Source organism: Lutjanus erythropterus, chromosome 12 (assembly GCF_056507025.1).
Source record: "Lutjanus erythropterus isolate fLutEry1 chromosome 12, fLutEry1.hap2, whole genome shotgun sequence".
Lineage (NCBI taxonomy): Eukaryota > Metazoa > Chordata > Actinopteri > Lutjaniformes > Lutjanidae > Lutjanus > Lutjanus erythropterus.
Window position 1 is genome coordinate 15,378,509 of NC_139328.1, and position 14,331 is coordinate 15,392,839.

The window sequence follows — 14,331 nt, forward strand, 5'->3', positions numbered from 1 at the left end:
TTTGGCCATATATTGCATTTATTTATTATTTAGTATGTGAAATAAAAACGAAAATATTACGCTTTCTGTCACTACATTGTATACTATTTTAGATTATGCTTTTAGGCTGCAAAATGTCCAAAACACTGATTTTAATGGTCTGGTCATCGTAAATTAGACGCATCCTGAGTTGTAGGTAAAAAAAAAAGAAGCATTTTTTTGAGCATTAATTTAGAAAGTGAGGAAGTTTTTTTCCCTTCAAACTGTAGCCCATGGCTTACTGCACGGCTATTATTGTGCTGTGTTTGTAGTTAGCCCGCATGATAAACTGTCAGACTGCTTATTCCAACGAAAATATTGGATAAAATTGGCCGCACCGTTGAGTTTAAATGGCAGACTGTCTGTTTCCTTTCCTCAGTGTCAAGTGGCTGTTGATAGCTGATGTGTCTCTGCATTTACAGCCACTGATGCTTAACCTGATGATTAAAAAGGAGCTGTTGTGCAATATCAGTGACTAATAGGGCTGTACAAGCGGTAACAAGAAGATAAATTCTAAATTTAACGCATTAAATTAACAAAACTATTTTTTGTCAACACTTATTGTAATGTAGGATATGAAACAATAATAATGATAATAATCATAATGATTATTTGATACTGTAATGATATCGAATAAATGTTTCATCAAGCCTTTAGTGGAGTTTTGTGGCTTGAAGAGACTGAAAAATAAAATTTGTTATAGCACCAGGGGAGGGCTTAGGGGGCAATTGACCAATAGCAGCAAGAACCCTCAAGGAAACTAAAATGTGCACATTAATGAAGCTGCAATGACTGTTTTTTTTTTTTTTCATATTGCTGTTTAAAAAACTCAACAGAAGCATTTAGCAGCATGCCATGGATTAGTTTAACAGTTAATTACAAATAATTCCTACAATGGCAGTCCAATGAACTGTTTGTAACCACTTTCCATAGCTAATATTAAAAAAACAGAAACGAGTCAGATAATTTTTTTTATTTAAAATATTTTGTTTAACTGCTGGGATTCAACTTTTCTGTGAGCTTTTGAGTTTAAGTTTGCTTAACCCTTTCGAGCTGATTTGGATATCTTGATCTACATGCATAATCACAATATAGGCTAAGTGAACAGGCCTATACACAGCATATCTTTTACACGGTCTGTCCTAGAGAAGTGTATCAACTCTGCGGTGTTTGACATGCGGCAACATACCTGCTTCTTCCCAGTGACTCGTCGGTCAGTCATGCAATAACTATTTATTGAGTCAGACCTGTCATTGTTCTCTAATTCCCAGTGTTCATATTGCCTCCTACTAAACTTGAATGACTCGTCTGGAGGAGGCTGGACATGCTACACACGTCCTGAGGTCTCTAGAAGCAGCGGAACACAAGATGTTAGCGACATCTAGTGGACAATGTTGTGTACTGCAACTTCGGCAAACACTTAAAAAGCCGTTACCTTCTTTCATCTTTGCTCTTCCAGTGGTGGGAAGTACATTTACTCAAGTACTGTAAGCACAATTTTGAGACACTTGTACTATTTGAGTATTTTCATTTTCTGCTTGCCCATATTTACTTCACCACAAATAGAAAAATACTTGCTAGCTATAGTTAAAAGTTACTTTGCAGATTTTACATAGAAAACCTATGCTCAGTCTATAAAACATGATGCTTTGTTGCAGAGTAAATTATGAGTACTTTGATACTCATTATTGCTTATGGTGATAACACATTTACTACTTAAAGATAGACATTTACTTGGTAGGATGAAATGAGTAATTCTACCAAAAGAGTCAACAGTCCGGTGATTAAAACAAGTGTTATTGAAGTAACAGCTATGGTAATCTTTTTTTTTTCAAGAGTATATGTTGTTTATTTCAGAGGATCACACAAGCACAAATGAAACAAACAACTTGACAGAGAAACATAATGAGTTGACGATAAAAACCAAAAACAAAACATCAAGACATACAATTAGGGAGGAAGAGATAATGGCATATGAGACAGTGAGACTTGTGGAGATGTACCTCAAAATTTTAGTCGCTGTTAGTCCATAGAGACCACTTTGAAGGGCCTGGGCCACATCATCTTCAAAACAGCCTCAAATATGAAAAAACAAACAAACAAACAACAACAACAACAAAACCCCTGAATGGTTTGTCCTTGAAATTCAGTGTTAAACCATTCTTGATAGAAGTAGTGGTAGGAATAATTATACAGTCATAACAAATTCAAGAAGTTAGAACTACTGCTGATACAACACTTCTGCTGCTGTTGCTGCTGCTACTACTACTAATTTTCCTATGACTACTAAAAATAACCGTAACCATCATAAGTAAGCAAATATTTATCATGTAATGCTGACTAATTCAGACATTGCCACTAAATGACCAAAACATTCATACATACAGTAAATAACTGGAGAGCTGCACAGAGGAGCTGGAGGGTTTTGGCAGCTGCTGAGGGGGAAATCTGGAAGCCAGAGCAGCTATGAACTGAACTTTTTTTTTCTTCTCTCCAGTAGCTGTCAGCACTGGCACAGAGGCCAAGTCAGCAAGGGTGTTAAATGCATGAGAAAAATGTGATGCCTGTTCAGCTCACGGCAACTCAGTGCAGATCATATAGTTCGCTTAATAAGTGCTAAAATGTGTGTAAAACATGTTTAACTTCTACATATCATAAAAATAAATCAAGTTATTTTTTATAAAGTGGTCACCCAATGAACAGCTTTTTCAAAAGTAATCTATTCAGCAAACTGTAAACTGGTCCTCCATCAACACGCTTCCCACACTGTCTCTGCAGTCCATCCATTCAGCAAACAGCAGGACATCATGGCACCTCTGTGTGCCCATGGTGACCTCACTGCGATGATGATGTCATTTTGCAAAGTGCCCTTAGCCACGAGTCATATCCGACAAGTGAGTCTTGTCATTGCTCTGCATCATAGGCCTCAGTCAGACTCCCTCTGTTTGACACAACACAGCTACGCTAACATCATGCAATACACAAATATTGAACTAATCACATTTTCATGACTTCACTGAGTTTTCCATGAATATTTTCCTGATGTGTCTCAAAGCTGTTAATGCTCATTTGTGCATTCGAGTGTCTTAATAAGACGCAACATACAAAGAAAATCAAACCACAGCTTCTGTTCAAACTGATTTACTTCAAGGTTTTTGTTGTGTACAAATGTACCAGCACCACTAGATGTCAGCATTGTAATGAAATTACAATGTCTATTGTTACTACTGAACTTAAAAAAAGAAAAAGAAAAAATAAATAAATCCAAATCTCAATTGGAGGCACATGTGGTCCAGACATTATATTTAAATATATATATTTTACAACTTTAAGGCAAAGCAAGTCTAGTACCTTTCAAACAAAGAGGCAGTTAAAAAAAACAATAAAAACAAAAAATAAATGAATGAAAATAAGGTAGAATTAAATACCAACACAATCAATAGAAAAATATTTAAAATAAGATAAAAATACAAAAACACAGGTAATTTAGTTTTATTTTACTACTTGTTCCATGGAAAATGTGTTTTTGTTCAATAATTGCAACAGATTAATATTGTAAAATAATTTTTATATTTAGGATGTTTTGAGCAGCAGGCTTAGTAAATTGCAAGGACACAGACTTGCTCTGTGGTGGATTGTCTAGAAAGGGAGCTGGAGCCGTATCACAGGAACTTGCTAACTTGCAGGTCCTATATTAGCTGTTTGGTCACCATAGTAACAAGGGGTAGGACCTGATTTATGAAAAACAGCCATTACAGATGAACAGGGGCCTCATTCACTAACCATTTTTTTGAAGAAATTTCTTCTTATAAGCCACTTCCACAGTTTCACAAAGACTGTTCTTAGGTATGAACTGAATCAAGCACTCAAGAGCACAATTAAAGAGCGAGGACAATGGGATTCATCATTATAACAACACAGGTGCCATCAATTCTGTGCCTTATAAACATTCATAGATTTGACACATACCTTTCTTAAAACAAACAAACAAACAAACAAACAAACAAACAAAAAGAAGATATTGGTGAATGAGGCTCAATGTTCCAATCCTAACTTAACACAGCAAAGCATCCTAACTTTGCAAAATCTTAAATTAATTCTTCTGACTTTCTGTTCTAATGTTCACTTTTCCATGTGTAGTATAAGCTAACTAACTAACAAGCTAATAGTAGTGTTAACTACAGTGGTGTTAGCTAACAGTTGCTTACAGTACAGTAGTGTTTGCTAACAGTAGCTAACGGTAGTGTTAGCTTGCCTGTTTAATCTGGTGGAGACTGTGTCTGCTATTTTAGCCCACTAACTTTTGTTTATCTCTGTTTTAACATTGCTAAGAAGTTTCTGTAATGCAGTCCCTGGTGAATAAAATGTTTAAGACTGAACAGGTTCTGTTTAGGCCTACTTAAAGCGACCATGAACGACAACTAAAACAAATGGAAGTTAAGCACTGTGACAACCTAAATTAATATTTCCCAGAATCCAATTTTATCTATTGTTTTGCTCTCTTTTTCCTGTATATGTTCATCAAAAACAAGCTCAGATGTTCCGTGCGAGAGAGAGAAGATGACTAAGACCAGACTAATGTGGCTTGTAAACAACAACTCTTCGTCCTGTGTAATTCTGGTTGAGTTACAACCCTTCCAAGGAAAAGGGAGGAGAGTTGTGCCTCAGTAAGTTGTGACACACCCCACGAGCTCACACCTGGAAACAACTCATCACTTTCCCTTGTTCTTCCCCGTTGGTCTGCAGACATGATGGGAAAGAAAGCAAAGGGGTCTGCCTCTGCTTTGACTTTATCTTCAGGATGGGCATTACCACAGGCGTTGACGTCCCTATCTTGCCTGCTCGCCTCTTGGCAATACAGGGTGTAAAAAGGCTTCTGATAAGGCAAATCATAAGAGACAACTTCCATATCTTAGTGTAAACTGTCTTTGTAGACTTTGAGGTCAGGTTTGTTGCTTTTGAGCTCAGAACACATTGAAACGTCATTTATTGAATTGTTTGTTAGCTGAGCATTAGGACAGATGTTCAGTTCAGCTACAGCTACTCAGCGGCTCTTCCTCGCCATCATAAAAACATTAGTTACAGCTTGAATAGAATCTACTGATAGATATCGATAGATGAAGTTGCACTGATCTACCAAAGGGGGGTGCAACAAAAGCATTAATTGCAGTTTTAAAGTGATTTGCAGACCAAGAAAATTGAATTTTAGAAATATAGAAAGTAAGATTGGACAAAGGTTGCAGTCAAATGGGACCCTGAGATGTCAGCAATAAGGCTTAATGTTTAGAGACAAAAACACACTGCTGTTTGTTTGTTTGTCAGCAGTATTTCAGAAAAAATAGTGGCTCAATTTTCATGAAACTTGATTGAAGACTGTAACATTCCCCAAGGAAGAACCCATTGAATTATAGAGTGGATCCAAATTATATGGCATTTAGCCTTGGTGAAGGTCTGTCCTCTCTAGTAAAAGTCCCCATCCACTGAAATTTTCCCTCTTGTTCCTACACTTGAATATATGAGCGTCACTGTATAGCATGATGTATGTGCAGAGTTTGACACTAGAAGGATATTTTTTACATTCATCTGTTAAAAGTGGAAAGTTTCTATGTCCTCATTGAAAAGTCGATTATCAGGGATGGGCCTATGAGTCTAATTTGTGACATCACAAATTGTTTAGAAGCCAATCCTGGCTCAAAATTCAACTTACGAAACTGTGATGTTGAAACTTGAATTCTCCAGCATGCAGACATTGAGAATGGACTTAACAGTGAGTTGAACTGATGGACAACAGGTGTTCAAACATCTGTTGTCCAGCAGTTTAAGTTATATTTATACATTCTTGAATTTTAATGAAGGAGAAGGAGTAGATGTCATTACAAAGATTTAACAAGATAACTGAACTTTTTGAGAGATGAACCTATCATAGATACAAATTGTTATTAATTTCCATTCAAAGAGGTACAAAACACACCTAAAACAGTCACAAGTGACAATTTTGATGATTTAAGACTTGACCTGGCAAAATCAAAAAACACTTGCAACTCAACTTGGACTTATCCACTTGTGACACCACGTGGACTTGAGCCATTTGGCTCGATGCATTCCTTCAAGCCCAAACAATAAAAAGCATGCTGCAAATCAATTCATTTCCCTTCACTTTCTGAATCAACCAACATTAACGCTTTTCCTTCTCAGCAAGTCAATACAGGACCCAATCAAGTTGCAAGAGACAAGTATGAGGAATAGCGTCATGTTAGTTGGAAAAAATGATAACAAAGATAATTTTGTACATGAACAAAAACTATGCAATGGTGACCAAAAAACATACTGTTTAAAATTACAGACGGATACACAACAACTTCCAACTTTGTTTGAAGTCACACAAAGAACAGTAACGCAAGGTTCTGCATTACATTAGGTGAAGAGCACATTATGACTTGTTTAGGCCTCAAAAATCAAAGTTTATGACTTGGGGCTTGACCTGGAACTTGTCAGTATTGACTTGGGACAAGTGCAAACACTTCAGGCTTTCTTGCAACTTGAAAAACAACAAATGGTCCGATCTCTGCTTCCCAAGACTTGACTTAAATTAAAATCAAGTGGTCAGTTGTATCAAAAGCAACAGTAAGATCAAAAAGCAATAATGCCAGATGTCTGGTTTGGTTTTAATCCTCTAATTTAAAGAAGGCGTCACGATAGGCCAATAGATGCACCTAAAACCATTCTGTCTGTCTGCATGTGTAGCCTGTTAAGTATCATTTTGTCTGTAACTGAAGTCTTAAACAGTCTGTGGTGGGAGCTTTTGGTCACAAGGTTTTTCCTCAGAGGGACTCAGATAGTTGTGTTAGCGCTGAGGTCACACATTAAGCCAGAAAACAAGAAGAGACAATGCAGCTTTAATTACAGGAACAGCCCTTCGTGTCATATCAGGGTGCAGTGTTTTCTATCAACTGCTAAGAGAGTGAGTGTGAGGCTCCATGTCTCCACCTTCTTTCAGTCTCTTCCTCTTCTTCTCTGGTCTTTTCCACACAATATGACACTTTTGTCTGGGTCATCCCAGGTCGCAATCAGCTGAGAGGGAGCCTGCACGGACATGGACTGCAGCTGCTCAGCTGGACTCTGTCTTGTTTCATTAATGCTCAGTAAAGCAGATCATAACCATTCCATCAACTCCACCTGCTGGTCAAGAGCACGACCCATTCACTATATGTCTACCATATCGTCTGTCCTCGTAAGGCAACCTGTACTTTCCTGGCTCGAACTGTTCACATGTCACTACTTTTTACTGTTGAGACTGAGTTGTGTCATTGTAGAACCTGGATGAATGGCCGTGTTTGTTCAAGGGCAAATAGAAAATTGCGATTCTGTAAACACCATTCAACCAGAGTGTTTCACAGGTTGCTGGGAAACCGAAGGGTGGATCGTATCATGCGGCTTTAGCAATAAAAAACCTAGTAGACTGTGGTTTGATATTACTGTCAGATATTAATGTCATTGTTTGCAAGACAGGAAATGTAATTAACGCTTGAGTGAGCAAAGCCGTTGGCCACCAATGGGATGAAACAGCGGAGAGGAGTGCCAGCACGGAAGCTAAATAATGTATTACTGTGGACAGGGTCAGCAGCAAAACGTACTTCAGCCACTTCATTGTCCAGTTTGTATATTTTATGGGGATTTATTGTCAGAAACAGAAAATAATAAGTATGTTTAAGAGTTGCTCCATCTGTTTGTTTGTGTGTGTTACTGTGTGACTTGAGTGTTTTAAAAACTTAGTTTGGACACACCAAACACAAACTAACTACCCAATTGAGGCAGCGGTGGAGTCTGGTTGCTTTGGAGACTTGTTTGGCTTATAAAACAGCAGTATCCCAACAGAAAAGGCTGTCTGACAGTAAGGTAGAGCGGTGGAAACAGACATTTTTTTAGGTAGCTAAAATGTGCATAGTACATTGCTTGGCTCCCTACACAGGTACTCATGCTACTTTCCAATACTGGGGGCGTGCTGACCGCCATCTACTGTAGTCAATACTCTCACTATTGATAAATACCTCATATAACCCCACTTCTAATAATTCAAACCATCCCTTTAAATGTTCTGTTTGGGAAGCTCATGTTTACTACTACCAACCACTTCACCTTGCATTAAAGGTGTTCCTCCCACAGTTACACAGCAGCAGCAGCAGCTCAGATGTGCCTACTTAAACACTTTCAAGAATGGACAAGTTGCCACACGCTCACATACAATTTGGCTCAAGACACTTCACAAGAAAATGTGCATGGACCCTAGGTTACATGCCACAAATGAAGCACCAGGATTAAGTTCTACTATGGTCTTTTCTGATAGTAAGATGCACCTTCTTCAAACTGCTGCCACTCTTTTGGTCTCTACACTCAAGGTAAATCCAGGAGATGGTATTATGCAAGAACTCACTTTGAGGACACCTGTTTAGCAGTATCTTTTCTCAATTTGGTTACTTTTTAGCTCCTTGCTCTCCTTTAAAATGTATTTATTAGCAATGTGTCATGTTTTTTCTCTATGCAGTGAAATTAAACCAACAGAAGGTTGACTGCATTTTCACTGATTTTTCAAAAACAACAGCTACCTCTCCAGCCCCTGAGGACGAACTATCCTGAATCCTGAATCCCTGAGAACTGCTGCACATGGTGCACCCGACGCCTGAAACAGCAGAGTGGCGCAGACGCACCGTCAGCCTCCAAACCTAAGCCACAAATTATGTCTGGTACATGGAAAAGATCATGTGGCCCTGCAGCGGAGTAGGGGTGGTGAGAACGAGGAGTTTGGTGGTAACTGGGTTGGGATTGGACGGATACGATTTACATTCCTCTCCAGGGATGTGATATCAAGACAAGGTCAGACCAAGGCTAATACATAAGACTCAGAGGAGAGGGAGGAGGAATTCAATCTTTGCTCTTTGCTCAAAATGACATTTTTATGTAGAATCTAATACCATATTTTATGCTCTATGAGATACAATCTGTCTTGCATTATATTAATAATCTTCATCTTTCTAGATCTCTTTATTTGTTTTATTTACTGTATATGGGCATGCAGAGGATGCCAAGCGTGCAGTGTTTATCAAAAATATATACTGTACATTGAAATATATTGAATGCATTTTAGTTCCTTTCAAGGAAATACCTCAAACTCCATCAACATCCCGTAGCACATTCCATCTCATTTGAATAGTCGGTGCACAGACTAACCTCAATGCCCAGAGGAACCTCATTGTAATTGCAAAGAAATGTAACACTGCAGGCTAACACTCTAATCTGAACTGAGTATTCTGGTCACACTTGGAGCTGCAACAAAGTTGACTTTTCTGCAGCGTTACTTTCTCATGGATATCTGATACGACTAAGAATCTATAATATTCATATCTAAAATGCATTTTGTTCATTTATATATGCATGTTAGCTTCTGAGAAAGGCAGGAAATGGTAGAGGAGGGTAAGTATCTCCAGGAGCACGGAGGGAAAACTTTCCTGACAGCCTAAAGAGATTAGTGTCCATTACCAAACAAATTTCTGCTACCACCTACAACACTTATGACAGCCCTCAGTTCAACCCTCATAGGAGCAAAAAAAAAAAGCCTCCACACGCTTTTGTCCTCATGGCCGTGTTCCCTCGACAGCAGAATGAAACAAGCTCTGTTTTCTTGGTTGCTGGGTCTGAGAAGAGGGGGTGAGCGTGTTTTAAGAAGGGTGTGGGAATCAATTATCCCACTCAAGAGACATGCAGGACCAGTGGGTATTGCTTGGGATTAGTGTCCATTCTTGTCATGTACTGACAAACCCTCCCGCTGATCTCCTTAAAACCAGGTGTTATTAAGAAGCAGGGCCCTCACTGGGGGCCTATAGGCTTTTGAATTACTGCCCTTTGGGAATGACTGACATGCTGATGATGCTTAAAAAAGGTGCATTCCTGTGCTTTCACGCACTCACCTGTGTGAATCCTCAAATGATATCAAGCATGAGTTGAAAGTGAAATCATGCACACAGCAAGTTCATAACTTACAACCTTAGCTCTGACTGCTTTGACTAATCCTGTTCTACAAGCAGCCTGTGTATTTTGTGAATACAGCAAAGCAGCATTTTGTTTACATTTTAAAATTTTCAATGTCTAATGTGGAAGATTTATAGGGTTCTCTAAGCAATGTGTTTGAACACATTGGTATTCCTTATCACCCCTCATACGACTGTGGAGACAGAGATACAAATACTATATTATCACAGCTTTCACTGTGGTTGACGTGTGGAGCAGCCATCTTGGATTGTGAGGTCGGGGTTGTTTAGGTTTCTGGAAACCCAACTCAAATCTCATAAATTCAAACTTCCCCATTTGACTGGGAATAATGGAGTAGTTGCCACGCAATCAACAGAGACTCCAGGAAGTTAAGAAATAGTCTGGAACATAACTTTGCTTTACAGGCTACACATGTAGATGCACAGAGTGATTTTAGGCCCTCAGATCAGAATTGTTCATCAATTTGGGAAATGCATTTTTTTGCTTTCTTGTTGAGAAATAGATAAGAAGATCAATACATGCTACAGCAAACAGCCAATATGCTTAGCTTAGCACAAAAACTGGAAACGGGGAACAGCTGGCCTGGCACTGTGTGGTAACAAAATCCACTTACCAGCACCTTCAGAGTTAAGGCGCTGTCTTGTATTTTTAATTCATAAAAAAAGAAAACAAAGAATAAGAAAACAAAGACCAAAACCACTGTCATTTCACCATTTTACTGGGGGTTATGTGCAGAGCTATTTCTCAGCTGTGAGCAGTTGCCAGGCAACCAGCGGAGACTCCAGGAAGTTAAGAAATTGCTCGGCACTTGACATAACTTCACAGACAACCTCGCTGCGACTTCAGAAAGTCACTGTTACATGACCCAGAAATAGTCTCACACAAAACTTCCCCTCCTAAAGCCCCATGATGAAGTGTTTACAGTTAAGTTTTTGTACAGATTAAACAAATTAGATATAATGTGTTTGTAAGCTTTAGAGGTGCTGGCAGGTGGATTTTGATCAGGCAGATCCAGGATAGCTGTTTCCACCTGTTTCCCGTCTTTAAGCTAAGCTAACCAGCTGCTGGCTGAAGTTTTATGTTTACCAGACATACCAGACAAGAATGCTGTGTGACTCAAACTAACTTTTTAAAAACTCCAAAGTCAGACAATAACACAGACGAACTAACTGATGAAGGCAGCACTAGACAAGCCAGTCTAAGCTAAGCTAACTGTCTTCTGTCTGTATCCTTATATTCAACAGACAGAAATGACAGTGCTATCAATCTTCTCATCTTACTGTCTGATAGAAAGTGAATAAGCATATTTCCCAAAATGTCAGACTTTTGCTCTTATAACAGCCTTCCACAATGCAGCAAGCCAACCTGTCATGTTCACTCTTACTCAAATAACACACCATGCAAAAGCTGAATAAGTGGTGATCTGTTGACGGGAGCGATCATGAGCGATTTAATATCACATGAAACACGCAACCATAATTATCAAGCTTGCTCACTTTTAATCTTTAATTTTAGGTGCTGTGTTGTTTACACACAGTAAGTAGAAACTTGGCTCTGTGAGCCCATCTGCGGCTGTTTGTGATCTGCGGTGAACGGGCTGGATATTGTTTGAGACTGGGAATGAATAGACTTCATCTTGAATCCTGGCAGGAGCGCTCCCCAGGTGTAGCTGAGAAAACCTGGACCCTTCCCAAGTTCAGATACCTCTCTCTATTTACGTGCCAGAAATCAAGGTGTGTGTGGACACAAAAGATGTCAGGTGGTAGCTGAGCCACTGAAAGGTGTTTACACAGGAGTTAAGTAGGGTTGTCCCTGACTGAAGACATTCTCAGCTGGCAAACAGTCTGTGGATATTATTTACAAATCAAGAGGCCAACTTAGTTAACAAATCTGTACCACTGCCTCTTACTCATGATGGCTGTCATGCTTGAGAATAAACCTGTAAATATTGTGGTCATGCCAGTGAAATGCTGGGAATTACTGCTATTTAACAAACCATTAAGTCTATATTTTGAATAATGCATTAAAATGGATCAACAAGCAAACATGCAACTTTGCACGTTAGAGAAGGTTTCCTGTGACAATAACTAAATGTTTTGGTAATCTCTAAATCTTACGCAATCAAATGCGTAGGAAGAGTAAATATTTTTCAAGAGCAGGCCTGCCAAAGGGTTTGGATTACTTGCCAGAATGATTGATTGTTTGCCAATTGATTTATGGTGCTCAATATGATATTTTGCAAAGTGATTAAAGGTTTCGTCTTCAGCTCTTGTGAAATCGCCTACAGTGGTATTTGCGGATAAATTTGCTTTCTTCATTGTGAACTGCACGTGAACTAACCTCAGCGAATGTGGTTTAGGAGAACTAATGACTGTTTCTTGCGAGAGGCAAGACCAGACTGATATTTAACTTCAACAGACAATCTTTAACCAAAAACCTATAGGAAGCCTTTTCTGCAGTATATAGGATGCATTTTTCACTGATGAAAAAACATCTAATGCAAAGCCTAGAGCAACATAATGAGACAGTGAGTATACCCTTCTATACAATGCAGCAGTGGTGGAAAAGTAGTTATATGAGTAAAATTAACTTTAATTATCACAAATAAAAGTAGCTGTTATGCATCAAAATGCCCCCTGTGAGTGAATACCTTTTTATGTTTGGTGCTGGTTCAGGTGCTCATTAAATGTTTCCTGTTAATCTGCAAAGTGATCAGTAACTTCATCTGTCAGATAAATGTAGTTGAGTAAAAAGTACAGTATTTTCTTCTGAATGTTTGTATCAGAAATGGTAAAGCAGCGGTGTGGATTCATTTGATAACTTTAGATTCTTAACAAGATCAAAACAGATGTTGCAGTTTTTCGCATTGCATGGCAATTTGGCTCAGACTTTAACACAAATACGCTCGCTGTACCAGACAATCAGAGATCTCCCCACCTACTGATTGTCTGGGGATGTCTAAAATTTAAACAGTGGCGAAAACAGCAGCTAACAAACCTACATTTGTTCTCTACATTTTTATAAGGACAGTCCTTACCAGAAACGATGCTCCCCCGACATCGTGGTAGGTCCACGACTTCTGCATTTTACTGCCACAGTATGAACAGCTGCCCCAAAGACTTTAGATTGGTTTTGCAGTGCAAATCTCTGATTGTAGTTTCCACCAAGTTCCACAAGGAAAGCTGGTCCTCAGTTTGTATTGAGTGAAGCGTTAAGAGACTGACTTGTGAGTCAATCAATAACACGAATGATTCATGACATCACTTGGAATTGAGCTTTTTGACTTGAAAATACTTTCTATCTTCACACCAAAAGATTAAAAAGTAAGTTATTTAAAAACTAACAAAGTCATGAATCAACTCATTTCCCTTAATTTTCTAAATCAACTAGGTTTGGGTGGTATCTGTTTTTTCATACCTTCCTGACATTGTACCGGCTTAAATGGTATTATGCAAGTATTTTTGTTAAATTTGAGTGAAACGTCTCAACTGACTGTACTCCACTGTACTGTAGTACTAACGCAATGTAGGTGGAGCTGATCGTAATAGTGATGCTATTGACACAGCTGGGAAACAACACACACACTTAGGAACTCTGTTGCGGTCTTGAGAAGCTGCAGCTTTTGTTTACTGAAAAAATTAAACCCATGCTGCATTTACAGCACCGTCACTGTACATTTATTACCAGACTGACAACTTCACTGCTCACCTTTTCCACCACTCAGCACACATTCACTGTCTTCAGTCTGTCTTGCTTGCTGGCTTACCTTTATCATCAGGACTAAATCCAAAATAATCCAACACATAAGCATTTTAATCTCTTTTTTAGTAGCTGCACTACCACACAGGCACTGAACCCTGGTGTCAGGTGTTGTACATTACAATACAGCACCTCCCTATTAGGTTACTAGAAAGAGATGCGTCTATATTTGGGACAGATTTGAAAATCTTAGCATCAGGATTTCTTAATACCCTGGTATACTGTATTTATACTGCCAAAGCCTAGAATCAACTCACATTAATGTTATTCATTCTCAGAAAATCAACACTACATTCCCCAGAGACTCCTTGCTTGAGCTAATCCCACGGCATCCAATCAAGTTGCAAGAGAGAACCATGAAGAACTGACTTGCCCATACAAAATACACAAACAAATTTCAATATGCAAAAAATGCAGGTTGTAAATCACAGACAGGGATGCAACAACTTCCCACTGTGTTCAACATGTGAGGTTGTATAAAGAACAGTAAGTTGACTTGACTTGACTCGA